This window comes from Vicugna pacos, chromosome 16, assembly GCF_048564905.1.
Source record: "Vicugna pacos chromosome 16, VicPac4, whole genome shotgun sequence".
NCBI lineage: Eukaryota > Metazoa > Chordata > Mammalia > Artiodactyla > Camelidae > Vicugna > Vicugna pacos.
Window position 1 is genome coordinate 19,515,890 of NC_133002.1, and position 19,878 is coordinate 19,535,767.

Consider the following 19,878-nt stretch of genomic DNA (forward strand, 5'->3'; position numbering starts at 1 on the left):
TATTTCCTTTTCTTGTGCATCTGATTAACTAACGTCTCATTAGCATTAGTAACTATATCCCTGGATACCGGAGCTTGTGGAGGAGTGGGATGTGTCCCAGGTGATGGCAATTAGCATAAGACAGCCTCCCTGTGCCTCCAAATCTTGCTTCCTGTGGTCAACTCGGGCCTGTTAGAGCAGGCAGGTAGCTAGATATGAGCAGAGAAAGGGGGACATGGGCAAATGGCAGAAAACCATACATCTTGTGAACAACAGGGGTCCTGGGACAGACCAAGAAAAACAGGATCCTCTAGACTGTCAAAAAACTGTACCTTCTGGGTTGATAAGTGTCCTGAAGGCAGAACGGTGGGACAGGACAGGAATTCCCACTATCCAAATGTAACTTTTCCATCATTATGACCTCCTTCCAAATATAACCTTTTGCTTATGATACCCCCATCTGAATGTAACCTTTTGTTCATTATGACCTCATCCAACTTCCTGATCAAGACTAAATAAAGATGAAAAGTCCCTCCTTCCCCCCTGGGAAGGTGGAGCTGAGATGAAGTTCAGGTAAGATGACCCCAACCCCCCCCCACCAATGAATATTCTGTCTACTTATTTTAACATTCATATAAGGATCCTGCCAAGGAAACTCGGGGCAGCCACCCACCTGGGTTTGCCCGCTCTTTCCTTGAGAACCTACTACCTATTCCTTAATAAATCCTTGCTTTGCTTTCATAACCTCCACATCTTGTCTCTGAATTCTTTCTGCGACAAGACAAGAACCTCTCACTCTCAATAGGCCCAGTCCTACAAACCATTCTTTGTCCCTAGAAACGGTGACAAGAGATGAAAGGGGGCAAGGTTGATGTGTGTCCTTAATCATATTTTTGAAAATAGAAGTCAAAACCAATTGCAGTATGCTGCCAAGGGGCTAACTTTTTTTTTTCTCTCTCTTTTGCTCTATTTCTGTTATTTCTAATTTTTCTTGACCTATGTGAACTAATACTTGGAATTCAGAAATCTAGATTGAAACATTTTTTGTTGTAATAATATTTCTCCCACCTGTAACTAATATTCTCCAACCAGGCTTACCCAGGATGAGTAAGTACTTCAGATGGTGCCATTTATCAACTTCCTTAGTCATCACCACAGCCTCTGCTGACATTGTTGGAAACCTCTTGTGACATCACCAGCCTAATCTCCATTTCATTATAGGCTCTAGTAAAATATCGCACTCTCTGAATCCCACAATCAAACAACCTTAAAGAGAAAGTCAGCTTTAGCTTAGGCTGCTGTTGGTGTCAGTGGCCTTCCACCAGGGAATGAGAATTAGGAAGAAACCAGCCATCCAGATAGAATTTCAACATAACTCTGCTACTTCTTACGTAAGAGCTTTCATTTTTTATTTTCTTGTGTTACAGGATTGAGGCACTGAGAACAGGAGGAATACACAGGGTGCGTGTGCAGGACATTATGGCTGGGTAATCGGAACCAGGCTGAAAAAAAACCTGTGTGCCCGCGAGGGTGTTGTGGTGGGTGCAGACTCCTCTCTCTGTGTTCTTCTGTTTTCTCCATGATCCCCCTACTCTCCAGGGGTGAAAATCAACCCAGTAAATGTTAGTATGGTTTGGGAGTAGGTTAGAATTCAGTTTTGTAAGGGTCAGAATAGGGGCAGAATTCCATAAAAAAAAGAAAAGAAAAGAAAAGAAGGAAGGAAGGAAAGGAAGAAAGGAAGGAAGGAAGAAAGAGAGAGAGAGAGAAGGAAAGGAAAGGAAAGGAGAGGAGAGGAGAGGAGAGGAGAGGAGAGGAGAGGAGAGGAGAGGAGAGGAGAGGAAGATTGATTTCTGGATACCAGGAGCAAAATCTCACAATTTCAATTCTTGGAACACTCACTAAGCTTTATTTATTTATTTATACATAAGTCATAGTGCTAGGTAGAAGCAAAGAAAATAATCTTTATTTTAAATACACTTGAGTGCATAGAACTGGAAATCTATCTTAATGTGGGCTTCCTACGTCTGGAGGCAGGTAGAATGCACCTCGTTTTTACAGATATGTAATCTGAGATTAAGAAAAATAAAGCTAATAAATAGCTTGGTGAGAGTCTGAATCATAGCTGCCCAATTCCAAAGCCTGTATTTTTGCCACTAGGTGAATCTGCTCATTGAGCACGATGTCTCCTCGTTTTTTGTTTGTTTTTGTTTTTTTCCAAAGCATCTGTTTGGTTCAAAGGGAGGCTTCCTGAAGAAGATAGGAATGGGGGCCTTCACATGCTTTGCTGGCACAGGGCCCGCTGTTCCTCCTATGACTGTTCAGCATTGCTAATACTTCCTGTACTAGAGCTGAGTGCGAGGTGTGCTGTGAAACATCACATGCATCCTCTCATGGAATCTTGTAATCACTCTTTGAAACCAGTGCTGTTATTAGTCTGTTTTACAGATGAGAAAAACCAAAGCAAATAATTTGTCACACAGTCACCTTGCTAGTGAAGGACGGATTCCAGAAGCTGTGACTGTAACCTACATGCTCTCATGGGTAGGGACCTAGATGGTAGGTGGTACTCTTTACTAGTTCACACTTTTTAAAAAGTGGGTTCTAGGGGATGGTACCTGGAGAATGAGGTGACTGAATGTGACAAATACACACGTCTGGAAACAAAGTTGCCCCGTCATCAGGCTTGATGCAGCTCAGAGTCTTTTTCACTTTCTCATTTGATCCTGTTCTTACCACTAAATTTGTTAGAGTGTCAGATCTGGACATAGCTATAGAAATCCCATAATCTCTATCCTCATTATCTATTGATGAGAAAATTGACAACCAGAGAAGGGAGATGACTGGCCCAAGGCTGTGCAGCCCCAGCTAGGAGAATGCACACAACAGCTTAACCCTGAGTCCCAAATTCCTCCCACTACAGGCACCTCTCCTCTATTTTAATATTTTAAAGTGTTCTCCCAGCCCTCCCCTTAGTATTTTCTCAAGCCCTCTATTTAGCCTTCTCGTTTTGCAATGGGTCCAGTTCCAAACACCTCCTCCTCTCTCTTCCCTAGCTGTCCTACTGTGGAAACGAATTTCCATGGTGATTTGATCATCACATCTAACAGCCACTTCTCAGCCTCATCCTCCTTGTCCTTTCTATACTACGTGATGCCATCCCGTCAGCTATCCTCCCTCCCTCCCCTGGCCCCGCCACCTTTCCGGGCACTTCCCTATCCTGCGTTCCTTTTTCTGGCTGCTACTTTTCATGATCCCCATTCCTCAGTCTTCTTCCCTACCTGCTACACTTCAGTGAGCCTCCCCACAGGAGTCTGCCTTTTCCTCTTTCTCCATTTCCCTTGGGGTGCCTTCTTGTCCCTTCTCTATGAAGCCTTTTCTGACCACTCCCAAGAGAACTGAGTCCTCCTTTCCTGTCCTGTGTACAGATCTCTGTCTTAGAGGTCACAACACTCTATGCTGCTTCCCGGTTTAGAAATATGTGCCCCCCACCCCCGCCCTCCATAGAAGCTCCTCAAGGGAGAGGATCCTGTTTGTTGGACTCCGTATCCAGGCACTTAACAGGCCCTTAAGGAAGGTTTATTGAATGCATGAATGGCTCTTTAAAATTTTGAGCTGCTCTATCCTTCCTGAGGTCCAGTCTTTAATTCCCTCCTGGATGCCTTGACGGACTCTGACCGCGATATAACTGAAATTACACTCACCCCCTTCCTCCATCATCTCAGTATGCTACTTGACTTCCTATTGTGATGGAAGCAGTTATCAGTGTACCAGAATCACCTGGGCCACTGTAAAAAGTACAGATGCCTGGGTCCCACCCACAGAGATTGAGCTTTTAACGAACCTGGAATACAGCAAAGGCATCAAAATTATTTAAAGGTCCCAGATTAGGCAATGATACTGTGAATGAAAAATACTGCGAATCATATCAGTAAACAAAAGATGCTGAAGCCATCAGGTCATCAGTGGCTGTCACTGACCCCCAGTGAAGACAAGCCTGCAGCCCGGCCTCTGCAGCCACCCACAGTGGTGCACCCTGAGGGGACTCAGAATAAAGAAGGACAGGATACCAGACCTAGATAGCTAGGTGCTTGTCAAAGGAATGAATTCAATGAGCCCAAACGTTTACTCCCTCTCATACATAGAAGGGTGCTAAATTCTTTAATGAGAGACTCCTGGTTTTCTTCAGTTAACAGGTAATCTTTTAATGTTCCGACTACCTGGTCTTTGTTGTAAAGCTCCTATATGTCCTGGGTCCTCCCCTGCCTCTTCTGAACAGTCCCGCAGAGCCATCTGGGAGGCTGCCATCTTGGGCTGGAAGGGGTTTGAGTCCTCAGCAATGTCTGCCGAATAAAACGTAATTCTGAGCTTTTAGGCTGGGCATTTATTTCAGTCAACTGTTTCATAATTTCCCAAATGAAAAATCTTAAAGTTCTCCCTGACTCTTTCCTTTTAATCAGTTCCAGATCCCCTTGTGTTCTTTGTCTGTCTCTTTACCTTTTTTCTTTTTTTCTCTATGAACACTGCTCAGCCTAGCAGTTCTTAAATGTCATAAGCTTCAATACTCTTTAGGGATGAAGTTGGACTGAAACTTGTGTTCTCTCAAACGTAACCAAGTCCCTGTGGATCTAAAGACATATTAGTATTAATCATCTTTAAAAATGAGTTTTACACAATAATTCTTGCCCATTAATTTTGAAAACCATGTGTACAAAAATATATGTTGACTTTATTTCCACAGTTTTTTAATATACTAAATTCTGGCAACTCGCAATTCTGGAAATTAACTTCAAAGCTCAGCCTTTTCTCTCTTTTTGCTCTTTTATCTGAACTCAGAGACCCAAGATGAGAGGAGACAGGCACGGGAGAGTGATGGAAACAAACCCTGGTTGACTTCCTAGTGTGCCAGCCTCTCTACAAAATGCTTTGGTATTTCTCCTAATAATAATAATGATAATGATAATGATAATAATAATCTTATAAACTAAGAGTCATTATTCCCATTTTACTAAATGACTTGCCTAAAGTCACTCAGAATCAGGAGATGAATTTGGGTTTGTCTCGTTCCAGAGCTCGAGCCCTTTCCATTTCATCACCCTGCACGTGGGGCCAGGATCCTGTCACTGGTCCCAGGGAGTACCTGTGAAACCCAGCAAGACCCCACGGAGCCTTCCCAGATACAAAAGCCTCTCTGTGTCCCTCGTTTCTTCTTTTTAGGAAATGCTTTAGTCTCCTAGGTCTTCCTTGAGTTCAAAAGAGCAGGCACAAGAAGTGAGCAACTAGAGAAGTGAGGGAGTGCAGAAACAAAGGAGAAGCAGTCAATCAAGAGAAGTAATGACAGCTTAAACAACAGCTCAGCAATATAACAGAGCCCTAGTTCTGTTAGAGCAGGCAGATAGCTAGATATGAGCAGAGAAAGGGGGACACAGACCAAATGGCAGGAATTGGGCAGAAAGGAGGGGCACAGGCCAAATGCAGGAAACCACACATCATGTAAGCGGCAGGGGTCCCTGGGCAGAGAAAGAAAAGCAGGAAACTTGGGGCTGATAAGGGATTATGCCTTTTGGGATGACGAGTGGCCTGGAGAAGAACAAAGAAAGATGGGAAAAGGCAGGAATCTCCAGTGTCCGAATGTAATCTTTTGCTCATTATGCCCTCATTTCAATAAAATTAGCCTGGCAGATCAGAAGTACCCATCATGCACCAATGCCATGACACTTCCAATCCAGACTAAATAAGGACAAAAATCCCTCCTCCCTTTGGGAAGGTGGAGTTGGGATGATAATCAGGGAATATGACCCCAAACCCTTCCCTCCCCAGTGAATATTCTGCCCATTCATTTTTACACCCTATGTAACCAACTTGCTAAAGAAACTCAGGGCAGCTGCTCACCTGGGCCTGCCTGCAATCCCCTGAGAATGTACTATCCATCTTTTAATAAATCCTCACTTTACCTTTTTTAACCTCTAAGTCTTGTCTCTGAATTCTGTCTGGGACGGGACAAGAATCTGGAACACCGGTTGCATCTATCGGCAACAGTTCCTCCTTGTGAATGAAAAATACTGCAAGCCATATCAGTAGACAAAGGATGCTGAAGCCATCAAGTCATCAGTGGCTGCTGCCACCCCCCAGTGAAGACAAGCCTGCAGCCCAGCCTCTGCAGCCACTCACAATGGTGCACTCTAAGGGGATTCACAAGAAGAAAGGACAGGATAGTGGCCCAAGACAGCTAGGTGTTCATCAAAGGAATGAATTCAATGAGCCCAAATATTTGCTCCCTCCCATAACATAGAAAAGCGCAAAATTCTTTAACTTCAGATGTCTGGCTTTCTTTAGTTAATAAGTAATCTTTTAATGTTCCAACTACCTGGTCTTTGTTGTAAAGCTCCTATATATTCTGGCTCCTCCCCTACCTCTTTGGAGCAGTCCCTCAGGGCGATCTGAGAGGCTGTCATCTTGGGCTCGAGTCTTCAGAAATGTCCACCGAGTAAAACATAACTCTCAACTTTTAGGTTGTGCATTTATTTCAGTCAACATCCTCAAAGGACATACACAACAATCTGACCCTTATCTTTAAGCTGTTCTGCAGAAACTAAACCCCATGCCCACCCCATCTCATTCTACTCAGAGAATGCTGACCACAAGCATGTAGACCCCAGAATGATTGGAACCAGAAGGTTGATGATTAAGATTCCTAAAACATCACCCTGTTACCCCACCACCACAGCTGATCATGCATCCTCATCCCCAGATGTTGCCTTTAAAAGCTCTTCCCTGAAAGCCATGGAGGAGTTCAGGTCTTTTGAGCATGAACTGCCCATTCTCCTTGCTTAGGGCCCTGCAATAAACACCATTCTTTTCCTTGACTGCAACCCAGTGTCAGTAGATTGGCTTTGCTGTACGTCGGGTGAGTGGACCCAAGCTCGGTTTGGTAACAACTGCAGCCTCTAGTCCAGCACTCCTCATCAGCAGTGCCAATAAAATGATTTAAACATTGACCCTTCTGCCAATAGTCGACTTTAAACAATGCAAATGCTTTCATTAGCTTCCCTCATCATACTTACAATTAAGGAGCGCCACTGAGATCTGATACTAGAGGGAAATTGTTGGCTGAACTCATCTCAAAGGATTCCAGTGACGTTTTAAATCAAAGCTTTATCATAATCTAAGCCAACTAGCTTTTGGTGGGTTTCGTGACCTCACCCGTTCACACTTGACTCATTTGGAGTCTGTAATTTGATTCCTGTGTGTTCTTTTGGAAACCTAATTCAGATTTGCAAGTCAGATGATCTGATTTCAAATCCCAGCTCTCCGGGGATAAACACTAATTCCCACTTCATGGGGTTGTGTTGAAAAATGAGATGATGTATGTTTAGCACTTAGAATCGTGCTCAGGATATAATAAAGCTCAGTAAATACTAATTGGTTTATTAACCTACCAGGTGGCCTAAAATTCCTATTATTAGGAAACAGCTTCTGAGGTTTGACAAGGTCTCCCTGAAAGCCCCTATTTAAATATACAGGTGTCACCTGTTTGGGAAAAGACGGCCCTATTAGCACCTACTGGCGTTACACCAGTCACACATTTAGTTTTTATTAGCCTTTTATGAATCATGTGTGATTTGTTGATCAATTTACTTGAGAAAAAAAAGGTCTTGTGGGAATGGGGTTCGAAAAACCCAAGAGACTCAGAACTGAGACATCAGGCTGGAGGAGGGGGAAGGGCAGCCCAGAGGGATGCTCCAGGCAGGTTTGTTCACCAGGAGAACCTTGAAAGAAGGGGTGGGCAGCAGAGGGAAGCAGGACACTCAATTTAGATGCTAAACTTGGTTCAAATGACAGTGCTACTGTTCATTAACTGTGACCTTCGACAGGCAAATTATCCTTTCAGAACCCGGTTCCTTATTTATAATGATGGCGCTAATTCCACATTTCTCAACCAGTGTGTCTCAAGATTAAATGACACAACATTTGAACACTTTTAACACAGGCCTTGTCATATCACTGGTGCTCAAAACCGTTAAAGCCCGAAGCCTAAAGCAGGCTTCTTTTCCCTTCTTTCTACCACATCACCTTGTTTTATGCCCTTTACAATGCTGATTCTAATCTGAAATTCTTTTGTGGAATTACTTGTTTACTTGTTGTCTGTTTACAAAAGTTAATACTGTCCCCCTCAAATTGCAAAACATACTTTCTTGTTATCCCACATTGCCCTGCAGGGAAGACCCACCCTGCAGTTTCCCACAACCCCTGAAAAAGACCTACCCAAAGAGACTGCTCCCCGACATCTTCACTTTAGTCCAGCTGTAAGGTCCCTTTTAGAAGATATGGCCTTGCCCACACTAAGGATAGTTTCCTCAGCTCATCTTGCTTTCCTAACACCGTTTGTCCCAGTTGACCTCTGCCTGCTTCTTCAACACATTTCTTCTCTCACGTCTTGGGATGGGATGGTACGCTCTCCTGGACTTCTCCATCTCTCTCCAGTGCTGATCTAAGCCTCTCTCTCTTGCCCTTGTCTTTACCGTATTAACTTTTATTGTCTTTATAGCACTTACCGTTATTTGCAATGGTCTCATTTCTTTATTTGTTTGCGAGTTTGTGATTATCTCCCCCTCATTTGGCTCTGTGAGGGCAGAGAAAGTCTTTCTGTTTATCACATTATTCAGTGACCGTGACGCGGCTAGTACATTCCAAGGTTCATTGAACCTGATTCCTTCCGTTGTAAGATGCATTATTATTTTAGGAACCATGAAGATAAAAAGTTTCCAATTAAAACTGTGGCGTGCTGCTTCCCGATCACCTAGAATTTTTATTTTATATTTGTTTAAGAAACTCTTTGAGACATCTTAGTCCTAGGTTTTTTTGTTTTTGTTTTTTTTTTAAATATTACTCCTATAGGTATATATGAAGGAAAATGGAAACAAAAGAAATTAACAAAGATTTTTTGCCCCATACGTAATCCAACTCTCCTGACTCACTTTTGACTCAGAGGTGTCTGTGTTTTTCCGCACCATGTCTACCTTTATGCCATCAAGCACATTGCTGATGCAGCATTCCTTAGAATGTTCCCCTGTTTGCTCTCTATACTGTCTAGCTGTTGACACCCACCTTGCAAGTTTTAGTGGTGGTAATTTCTTAATTTTGCCAGAAAGTGTAAGGAAAGGTTTTTCAGGCAACAAAGCAGGATTGGTTTTCCCTCCCAAATGGTTTTTAAAATAGACTTGGGGAGGGATGACTGAAGCATCGAGTGGTTACTGTTGTCTCCTGGGCCACTAGCAACAGCAAGCAGATTGTACACTCCCCGGCAATGACAATGCCTTCCACATCTCTGCTGCCGCCTGGCAACAAGTTATAATACTCCATGGATTGGCATATGCATCGTAAATGATAAAACATGAAAAAAAGAATATCTTAGGATCGTTGGTATCCCCTGGTACTTCATAGATATTTACTCAGTGAATAAATGTATGAATAGAACCAGTGTTACTGCTGTGTAAGGCAACTAAAGTCTAAAATAAATCATCCATGAAAGAAATACCATGTTTTAAGGAATTATTTCATCAGCCTTTAAACTCCAAAACCAGTAATGAATTCTTGATGATTATAATTCAATCTAGAGCAGGCTTTTCAACTGAGAATTTACTTTTTCGCTTACGATTTTACTTATCACTTATTTTGTCCTAGAAGCTGACTTCAGTGTACTTTAAATTATCTGCTATTAAAAAGATACAAGTATTGTTCACAGGTTCAATAGGGTTCTTTGTCTTTGTTATTGAGAATAGAAAGCATTTTATTTTAAACAAGTGATTTTTTCTTACCACAAGAGGGCAGCCTTGTCTAACTTATCAAATTCTCTCAAAAGGCCTTGCTAGGCAGCCACTTTCTGGCAGAATGGTTCCCTGGAGCGGAAGGAGGGCTGGGGTGGGGGGCGGGCAGCTGGCAGCTGTGTTTTCCAGGGTGTTTTACTGCTGAAGGCTCACTGCTCTACAGGGAGACACAGGGATGCTCTTCACTGCTTTTCCTTCCTAGGGTCTCACATTGGCAGTAAACGCTGGTAAACTAGTAAAATCTGGTATTCCTTAGTTGGCGGGCAGAGGAAGAGGTCTTGGGGAGGTGGCTGGTTGAGGACTGACATGTATTAGGATTAGGTGGCTGCAGGAAGAGATGGTTTAATAAAAGCCATGCGTGGGATTTGAACCTCTGGGTGGCAAATATACACCTACAGTTGTGCAAACTGGGAAATGCAGTGAGAGGCTGCCTGGAGGGGCTACACCGTTAAGAAAGATGTGAGGTTGAAGGTGGGTCTAGCAAAGGATGTATGTCTTGATCAACTGGCATTGGCCAGGGAGATGAGAGCATACAACTGTGTGCTTTACATCCTTATTAGATCAGTTTCTCATTCATTATTGAATTTTATCATACACTGAACTTCCAAGCTATTGAGAGAAGCTGTCTAGTAAAAGAGAATCACAATCCAGTCTAAGTGCTGAGCACTTAGTGGGAACGAGGAAAATTGGGTGCTGGCATGGATTCAGGGTCTAGGCGGCATGGGGGTAGAGCCGGGCCTGTTCGTGTGGGCCTGAGCACAAACACTGCAGTGACCAGGGCGGGGAGGAAGCTCTAGTGAAGTCTGGATCTCAGAAACTGCTCCTGGCTCCTTCCCAGGGCAAACTTGTGCTTTTCCATCTCTGTAGGGGTGACAGCTGGTACCAAGGTGTGGCCAGTTTCCTTCACACTTAGAGGGCGCTCTCTGTCAGCTTTGCCAACTGAGCCATGAGAACGTATGGGAACATTCCCTCGTTTACTCTACAGGCACATATTAGGGCACCCAAATATGCCAGTCACTCTGCTAGGAATCAGCAGTATGTGAAGGAGATAAAAATCCAGTCTCTGCACCCGAAGTGCTCACAATCGAGTAAGGAAGAGCTCATAACTTAGCGGGCAAAGTTAATTTCTTTGTGCACTGGATAGAAAATTAGCTTTTCATCAAGTCCTTGAATCTGGTGGTGACAGTTTTTCCTCACTAGCTTCTTAGCCTAAAAGGATCCGATGAGCTCCATAATGGTAGGAATTACCGTATTTCATGGCAGCCTCAGCCCTATTTATTTATTATTGAGTTATAGTCAGTTTACAGTGTTGTGTCAGTTTCTGGTGTACAGCCCAACGCTTCAGTCATACGTGAATATACACATATTCATTTTCATGTTCTTTCTCACTGTGAGCTACTACAAGGTATTGACTGTAGTTCCCTGTGCTATACAGTATAAACTTGTTTATTTATTTTTATATATACCTGTTAGTATCTGCAAATCTCTAACTCCCAGTTTATCTCTCCCCACCCCACCCAACCCCCTGGCAACCACAAGTCTGTATTCTATGTGAGTCTGTTTCTGTTTTATATATAAGTTCATTTGTCTTTTTTTTTTTCAGATACGACATAAGAGTGATATCGTATGGTAGTTTTGTTTCTCTTTCTGGCTTACTTCAATTAGAGTGACATTCTCCAGCACCATCCCTGTGGCTGCAAATGGAGACTAGGAAGTATTTTATTTTAGACAGATGATTTTCTTAACCACAAGAAGGCAGGCTTGTCTAACTTATCAAATTCTCTCAAAAGGCCTTGCTAGGCAGCCACTTTCTGGCAGAATGGTTCCCTGGAGCGGGAGGAGGGCTGGGGTGGGGGGCGGGCAGCTGGCAGCTGTGTTTTCCAGAGTGTTTTACTGCTGAAGGCTCGCTGCTCTACAGGGAGACACAGGGATGCTCTTCACTGCTTTTCCTTCCTAGGGTCTCACATTGGCAGTAAACGCTGGTAAACTAGTAAAATCTGGTATTCCTTAGTTGGCGGGCAGAGGAAGAGGTCTTGGGGAGGTGGCTGGTTGAGGACTGACATGTATTAGGATTAGGTGGCTGCAGGAAGAGATGGTTTAATAAAAGCCATGCGTGGGATTTGAACCTCTGGGTGGCAAATATACACCTACAGTTGTGCAAACTGGGAAATGCAGTGAGAGGCTGCCTGGAGGGGCTACACCGTTAAGAAAGATGTGAGGTTGAAGGTGGGTCTAGCAAAGGATGTATGTCTTGATCAACTGGCATTGGCCAGGGAGATGAGAGCATACAACTGTGTGCTTTACATCCTTATTAGATCAGTTTCTCATTCATTATTGAATTTTATCATACACTGAACTTCCAAGCTATTGAGAGAAGCTGTCTAGTAAAAGAGAATCACAATCCAGTCTAAGTGCTGAGCACTTAGTGGGAACGAGGAAAATTGGGTGCTGGCTTGGATTCAGGGTCTAGGCGGCATGGGGGTAGAGCCGGGCCTGTTCGTGTGGGCCTGAGCACAAACACTGCAGTGACCAGGGCGGGGAGGAAGCTCTAGTGAAGTCTGGATCTCAGAAACTGCTCCTGGCTCCTTCCCAGGGCAAACTTGTGCTTTTCCATCTCTGTAGGGGTGACAGCTGGTACCAAGGTGTGGCCAGTTTCCTTCACACTTAGAGGGCGCTCTCTGTCAACTTTGCCAACTGAGCCATGAGAACGTATGGGAACATTCCCTTGTTTACTCTACAGGCACATATTAGGGCACCCAAATATGCCAGTCACTCTGCTAGGAATCAGCAGTATGTGAAGGAGATAAAAATCCAGTCTCTGCACCCGAAGTGCTCACAATCGAGTAAGGAAGAGCTCATAACTTAGCGGGCAAAGTTAATTTCTTTGTGCACTGGATAGAAAATTAGCTTTTCATCAAGTCCTTGAATCTGGTGGTGACAGTTTTTCCTCACTAGCTTCTTAGCCTAAAAGGATCCGATGAGCTCCACAATGGTAGGAATTACAGTATTTCATAGTAGGCTCAGCCCTGTTTTATACGGTGAATGTCCTACCGTGTTCCTTACAAAAGTATTACAAAACGACATCAAATTGCATTCCAGAGTTAAATAGAATTGCTTCTCAAATCATGTACTGTTTTGATGTTTCTGTATTACAGGTTCTCAGCACGATTGGAAATCCATTTCAATTCACAGAGAAAAAAAGAGAGTTATTAAAGAGGTAGTATGTGATCAATATCACTTTCAAGTGAATTAATTTATACTTTACCCATAGCAAAATCATCTGTATATATTTTTGAAAGTATGCATCTCTATATATTCAGTCTGTAATGTGCATACAGATCCAAGGACTTCTCAAGACAACTCTGCAGCTTTCTCCTGAGGCTTTTAGCCTCAGCATACCTGCTCTACTCCTGAGCCCTTCCTAAGAAAACTCACTGATAGCTCCCTTTTCAGAGAACTTCCTTGCTCTGAATGCTTGGCTGTGTTCTAAATCAGGGATGAGCCAACACTTTCTATAAAAGGCTAGATAGTAAATATTTCAGGCTTTGCGGGCAGCTGCTCAACTCTGTCTGCCCTTGTGGTGCAAGAGCAGCCACAGACAAAACACAAATGAATCAAAGTACAGAAATGGCTGGCAGGCCGGGTCGGGGATGTGGGCTGTACTTTGAAGATCCCTGTTTTAAATCATTGGACTCCATCATTTTAGTTGATTAGAGCAGGAGAGAGTGCCTAGAGTAAGGGTAGCAGATCTATTAGCTAGTCTCAAGGTGGTCAACAGCCTTAGAAGGGACCTGGTATGAGATTTTGTATCAATTAGCATCTCTGGTTAGATAGATACAAACAGAGACTGAGGTAGTTGGTTAATGTCAATAGCAGAGAATCTGAGAGGATTAACGTTGCTGAGGGTTGTCCATCTTTTGATGCCTATATCCTAAAAAACCGTGTATGTCCTACATGTCCTAAAAGAAATCTAATGTCCAAAAAAATAATCTTACAGTTTTTAAACTGTATTCCAGCTTCAGTCCAGCCATCCCTGGGTTCCTGGGAGATTTTCCAGTGTTCTTAATTGCACATGTAACATTATAGCTGATTTCCTGTTGCTAGAGATAACTTCAGAGAATCTCTATGTCTGATAATTCTGCCAGTTGCTAGAGGTAACCTCAAAGAATCTCTATTTCTGATAATTCTGAAGAGCCTAACACTCTCCTCTGCCTGTAAGTTGGAAACCAGAGTTGTCCATGAAATATTCATCACCGAATATTGGCTATGTTAGGAGATTTCTTTGTTAATCATTCGCCTTATACTTTGTGTCTAGTCTTTGAATGAATTGGGTGCATCTAAGTAAAGCTTCCCTTGAAAAGGCACAGACATTTTCTCTGGGGCACTTGACGAAGAACCAGCATGATTGTGCATCCCCTTTGGGCCCTTCGGGGCTGCTCAGTGAGGCATGAGGGCTCCATATGGTGAACACTGTTCTATGACAAGTCTAGTTTATTCCAGTTGTGGCTGCTACTAAGGATCTTGGGGAAACCTTTTCATAGTTATCACTTGAGTGCGACAAAGGGTTTGGGGCAGTCTGGGAACAGAGTTAAAGGAAGGTGACATTATTAATCAAGATACTTTTATGTCCAGTTATCCCTGGCCAGAGAGGAGTCCTTCACATCACTCCGAACAGTCCCTGGAATATAATTGAAGCCTTGTCATTTCCAACAGTGGTTTATGGTCCCCTTCTCTGACTGCCCATCTTAAAATAACAGATTTTGGAAGAAATTTTTTGTCCTTTTCTTCCACAGTATGGGAAAGGAAGTGCAATTTTTCAGCTATTCAGGGTAGAAAGATACTTCGTTTTTGAGAGAATGAGTTTTTAGACTTGTTAATAAATCTCCTTTCACAGCTCGGCTGAAGGATACTTCATTTCTCTGATTCATTTTTATTATTTGAAAAACTTCATCCAATTGGCGAACATTGCATAAAACATGGTACCTTGCTTTTGGAACCTGTTTCTTATAGATCTGGGAGCATACTGAAGTTATTATATGAACCCCTTAGATTCTCTCTTGAAAGCAGGTGAAAAGAGACTTCATGATGATAGTCATTTTGTTAGCGACCAAACTGCGTTAATAACTTGACGAAGGTTGGCAGACTTGCCGTGCACTAGACTCCGAGGCACAGGGTACTCAACTTGCCAGGGTCTCACAGTTACACAGCAGATACATTTGAGTCCAGCGTAACCAGCATACATACCATCCTGCCTCCACAGCATTTTGCCCGTGAGCACAGGCTCCAAAAAATCGTAGAGTTCTCCATGGGTGTGGAAATCTGAACAAGAAAACACGGATGTGAACAACCAGATATTTGATTCCTCTAAATTTTCTTTGTTCTGTAAGCAGCAGAAACAGACTCCTCTGGGTTGTGTTTTCAGTAACAAGTCAGACAGTTAGTGCGACGTATTGATACCACAGTGCGGCAGCCTTCCAATGGGCACCCTGACAATGAGGTTACAGGTTAGAAACAGGCAGTTCAGGGACCAGCTGGTGCAGAGATGGACAGAGACCTGTGGTATACCCTTGTTTTACATGAATCTGGTCTTTTCTTTACAGAAAGTCATGTTGCATGCTACTCACAGAGCTGTTTCCTGTCCTGATTAATTTTTGAGCTCTCTGTTGGACTTTAATTACAGACCGATTAATTCATGGGAAGAGTTGACAGATGGTTGTAGGTTGGTCATAGCAAATTAATACGCAGGTGCTCGGTAGAAGATCCTGAAGACTCTTCAGCAATTGACTCACAGACAAATTGCTGCTTGGAAGTAGGAAGCACAACCAGGAACATCTTCAGTTACCCAGAGCAGCATTTTTAGAAGGGAAGAAATTGAGGCTGAAAACAAAGACCCCAGGTTGGATTTGGGGTTTCTTTTGGCATGGGGTGGGTGAGTTGGGAGTGCTATAAAGAAAAGGAATGGGGATGGTATTGGATTGGGTCACCCAGAAAGGCTCCTCAGTCCCTTGGGAAGACAGAAACACAATGGAGGCAAAGGAGAGTAAACACTTGATTTTTTAGCAGCGTCTGTCCTCCAACCTCAATACAAAACTCTCTAGAGAGAGCTAAACTATGGAGAGTTCTCTTTTCACCTTAGTTAAATGCCTAGAAACAAAGCTTGGAAAATGGCCAAATATTTTTTTCCCCAAAGTCCACTTCCAATTTCGGAATTCTGTCCCATTGCCAAGAGAAAAAGCCATGCCAAGAGAGAGTACAAAAAAGCCCCTTTGCCCTGCTGCAAGAATGTTCATTCCCCTGGCTTTGCTCAGTCTGGCCCTAGGAAAAGGGGGCATTAGGTGTGACTACCTGGTCAGCATCTTCCCATTCCAAAGCAGCCTTTGCTGTGCCAAGTACCTGAGGGAGGTTTATGGAAAGTGGAGAAAAATGACTAATAAGTGACATTTTAACACTTCTTAAAACTCTGCCCATAAAAGCACAGCCCTCAGTTCAGGTATGTCATCCCTATCTGTGCCCCTGCCCCCAAAGACTGAAGTGTCTTCCCCCTTACCCTGCCTCATCCTTGGGAAGGGGCAGAGCGAGGGTGGAGGAGGAGCCTGCAGATGGAGATCAATACTTGTCTCTAGAAAGAAATCAAACCATCCAATGCTAGGTCCATAAAGGCAGAATTTCTGTCAACAAAAGCATCCTCTTGGGAATGAATTGGAATTACATAGCAAGGGATTTAAGAGCATTCAAGAAGAACTTTCTAATTAGAGTGGTGAGATTGTAGAATAAACAAAGATACCCAAAAACCTCTTTAACTTCTAAAAGGCAAAGATAAAAAATGCAGTAAGCAGTTTTTCTAACATGCCCCCTACTTTTTCAACATAATTCTTACCAATCTTTTAAGATTCCAACCCTCACCAAATCCTGGGCAGAATTAGGTGTCCCTTATGCTTGCTTCTAGCATACACTTGCATATTTGCATATATATTATTATACCTATTCATGAGCAGAGAATGTACTTTATTCTGCTATTAAATATTAGTTGCATTAATTAAAGAAATGTGGTGTTATTTTAAAAAACTGTTACCAAAACAACTGTTAAAATGGTATAAAACAGATTATTTTTCCTGAAAAATTTCAATAAGTAGGCTGTTTCTGTAGGAAAAGTATGTAATTATAAACCCAAAGATCACAGAGCAGATCCAGCATTCAGTTTTCTCAAGTGAAATGACTTCTTTCCCTTTAACCACCAGTATCCTCATTAGCAGAGCATTTCTTTTCTTTTTTTTTTTTTGGAGGTTAATACCCCATTTTTTAAAATTGAATTATAGCCAGTTTACAATGTTGTGTCAAATTCCAGTGTAGAGCACAATTTTTCAGTTATACATGAACATACATGTATTCATTGTTGCATTTTTTTCACTGTGAGCTACCACAAGATCTTGTATATATTTCCCTGTGCTATGCAGTATAATCTTGTTTATCTATTCTACATGTGCCTGTCAGTATCTACAAATTTTGAACTCCCAGGCTGTCCCTTCCCACTCCCCTCCCCACTGGCACCCACAAGTTTGTATTCTATGTCTGTGAATCTGCTTCTATTTTGTATTTATGTTCTTTTTCTTTTTCTTTTTTTTTTTAGATTCCACATATGAGCAATCTCACATGGTATTTTCTTTCTCTTTCTGGCTTAATTCACTTAGAATGACATTCTCCAGGGACATCCATGTTGCTACAAATGGCAGTATGTTGTTTTTTTATGGCTAAATAGTATTCCATTGTATAAATATACCACTTCTTCTTTATCGAGTCATCTGTTGATGGATATTTAGGCTGTTTTCATATCTTGGCTGTTGTAAATAGTGCTAGTAGAGAACTTCTTGTACCTTCTTTGACTTGTTGTATCCATTGTTATTGCAAAATAAAGCTCAGAGTCTCTCAAACAATAGGTAGCTGCAATAGGTCAGTGCAAGCAGCTTTATGATATCAGATGGATGACAGATGTTTTTCTTCCTACTGGCGTTGTAAGTTCCTGGCTAGCCCTTTATAACCGATACTTGTCCTTGCAATGCAAATAGTGTTCGCTAACTTTTCAATCTTAGAGCCAAATTATGTTATGAAAACACAACTTGTAAGAGAATTACCTGTATCCGTTGCGCTCACCACATGAAAATCCCCGGGACGTCTTTTACACACTGCAGCTTCTTAACCTGAACATCAGAGCAACAGGATCAGAATCTCAGGGTGGCAGGGGTGGACGGGGTGACAACTGGGAATCTATCTTTTCAAAATACTTCACCCAGGATTCAGAAGTACAGCTGGGTTTGGAAACCAATGTGCAAGATTACCTTTGATAGCCTCTCAATATTTATAAATCCTTCAGATAAAAAAAAAATTCTTTTTTCCCCCCAGTTAAGATTCTTGCAGGTAATTGTTGCCTAACATAACTATGGAAGGAACATAATCTATGATTAGTTCATATTGATAAAAGGATCATACAAAAATTAAATGTGTCCCAGTTAGCCCTGAAATAAAGGTGGCCAAGGAAGGCTGGTCAAAGATTTGATGAGATAGTGGATGTGAAAGTATCATGACAAAGGTTGGCACGTTAATAGTTTAATACATGTTCAAAAGTATATTTCCTTCCTCTTAGATTTCCAGTTCTTCTATTTTGTGTAAATGCTGAGAACAAAAATAGAAAGATATTTAAAAAGTCAAATATTACATGATATTAATTATTCTCTGGAATATAATTGGAGCTAAATGGATCTATTTTTACTGCTTCACTTACTGTTTCCTTAGTCTCTAGCAAACTTGCCCCTCTATATTAGAAGTCCTTTTCTATCCTTCAGCAAACCAGTCCCAATCCTCTGTTTTTCTTGAAGGTTAGCAACAGTTCAGGCAAAAATCAATCCCTTTTTTCACTTTGATCCCAGAGCACTTTGTATCTTTGCTCTAGAGTTATCACACACTGGCTTTTACCTTAATTGCCTAACTGTGCATTCATTTTCCATTTTGATTACTCTTTGTATATGAATGAGTACCGAATTTCAGGGATAAAGGACAGCAGAACAAAACTGGCTCTTGTCTTCAGATGCTTATTTTTTGAATAGTTTGTGATGAGAATATGGAAAAAGAAGCCAGGGAGTGAAGAGAACTTGGTCCTAATACCAATTCTGTCACCAGTTGATATATGTTTTGAGACAAGTCCCTAGAGTTCCTGGGCCTTTGTATTCCCACCTGTACAATGAAGAGTTCATCCTAAACTCTTCTCTAAAATAACTTATGGTTCAATAAGTCAATAATCCTAATTGAGTAGACAGGGCATGCACACATGAACAGACATAAGAATGCTTACAAAGTAATTTACCAGCAAGTACGCCCAAGTGCAGGCTGTGTATATTAAGCATTCAGGTGGGTCAACTGAGAGAGTGACCCCAGTTGGGTAGACCTACTCAAGAGAGATATTGACATCCTTGAGTGGTGAGTCCTATGCCAACGAACTGTTTACAATAAAACATTTAAAAAGAAATGTTTGTCACATGAGGCTGAACTGCACGTATTGAAGTCTCTACAATAGACAAACAGATTAAGCAAAATTCTACTTGGTGTCTGCTAGCTAGTGCCAGGTACTTCCATATTCATTATTTCACTTAATTCCAGAGAAGTTTAGTAACTTGCTAAGGGTCACCTTGGTAGCCAGTGAAAGAATGGAGAGTCAAACATAAATCTAGGTCCAGTGTTCCTGCCGCTGTATTGTTTGCTTTTACCTTGACTGCAGGCATTGCATGCAACAACCAGGTTGGACTCTGGACCTCCAAGAAGCTAGTCAACTGGCTGCTATTTGCCTCCCTAAACTTTGGCTTGTGTATTGCTTTCCTGTTTTTTAAAGTTAAGTAACATTTCTTGTCATTGCCTTTCCATTGTTTCTTTTTCTTTTTTTCCTTCTGTTGATGCCATCCTGGGAGCTGGCAGTTGCTTGCTGCTTCTACTGATTCCTGTGTATCAGTGGGGACAAATAACCTCAATATATCTATCTGGCTTGCTTGAGCCTGTCCTTCAATTCCCACCATACCCAGCTAATTCTTCC

At 42.2% G+C, this 19,878-nt stretch overlaps 1 long non-coding RNA gene across 2 annotated transcripts; it reads left to right on the top strand.

Annotated features, from left to right (window-relative positions):
• The first annotated feature begins 1,216 nt into the window (after positions 1 to 1,216).
• LOC140686060 (uncharacterized) lies at positions 1,217 to 4,951 on the top strand. Of its 2 annotated transcripts, XR_012059507.1 has the most exons (3): positions 1,217 to 1,517; positions 2,425 to 2,535; positions 4,813 to 4,951. It is a non-coding gene; the product is annotated as an uncharacterized lncRNA (long non-coding RNA). The 2 variants fall into 2 exon arrangements; XR_012059508.1 differs by lacking the exon at positions 2,425 to 2,535.
• Positions 4,952 to 19,878: the final 14,927 nt, after the last annotated feature.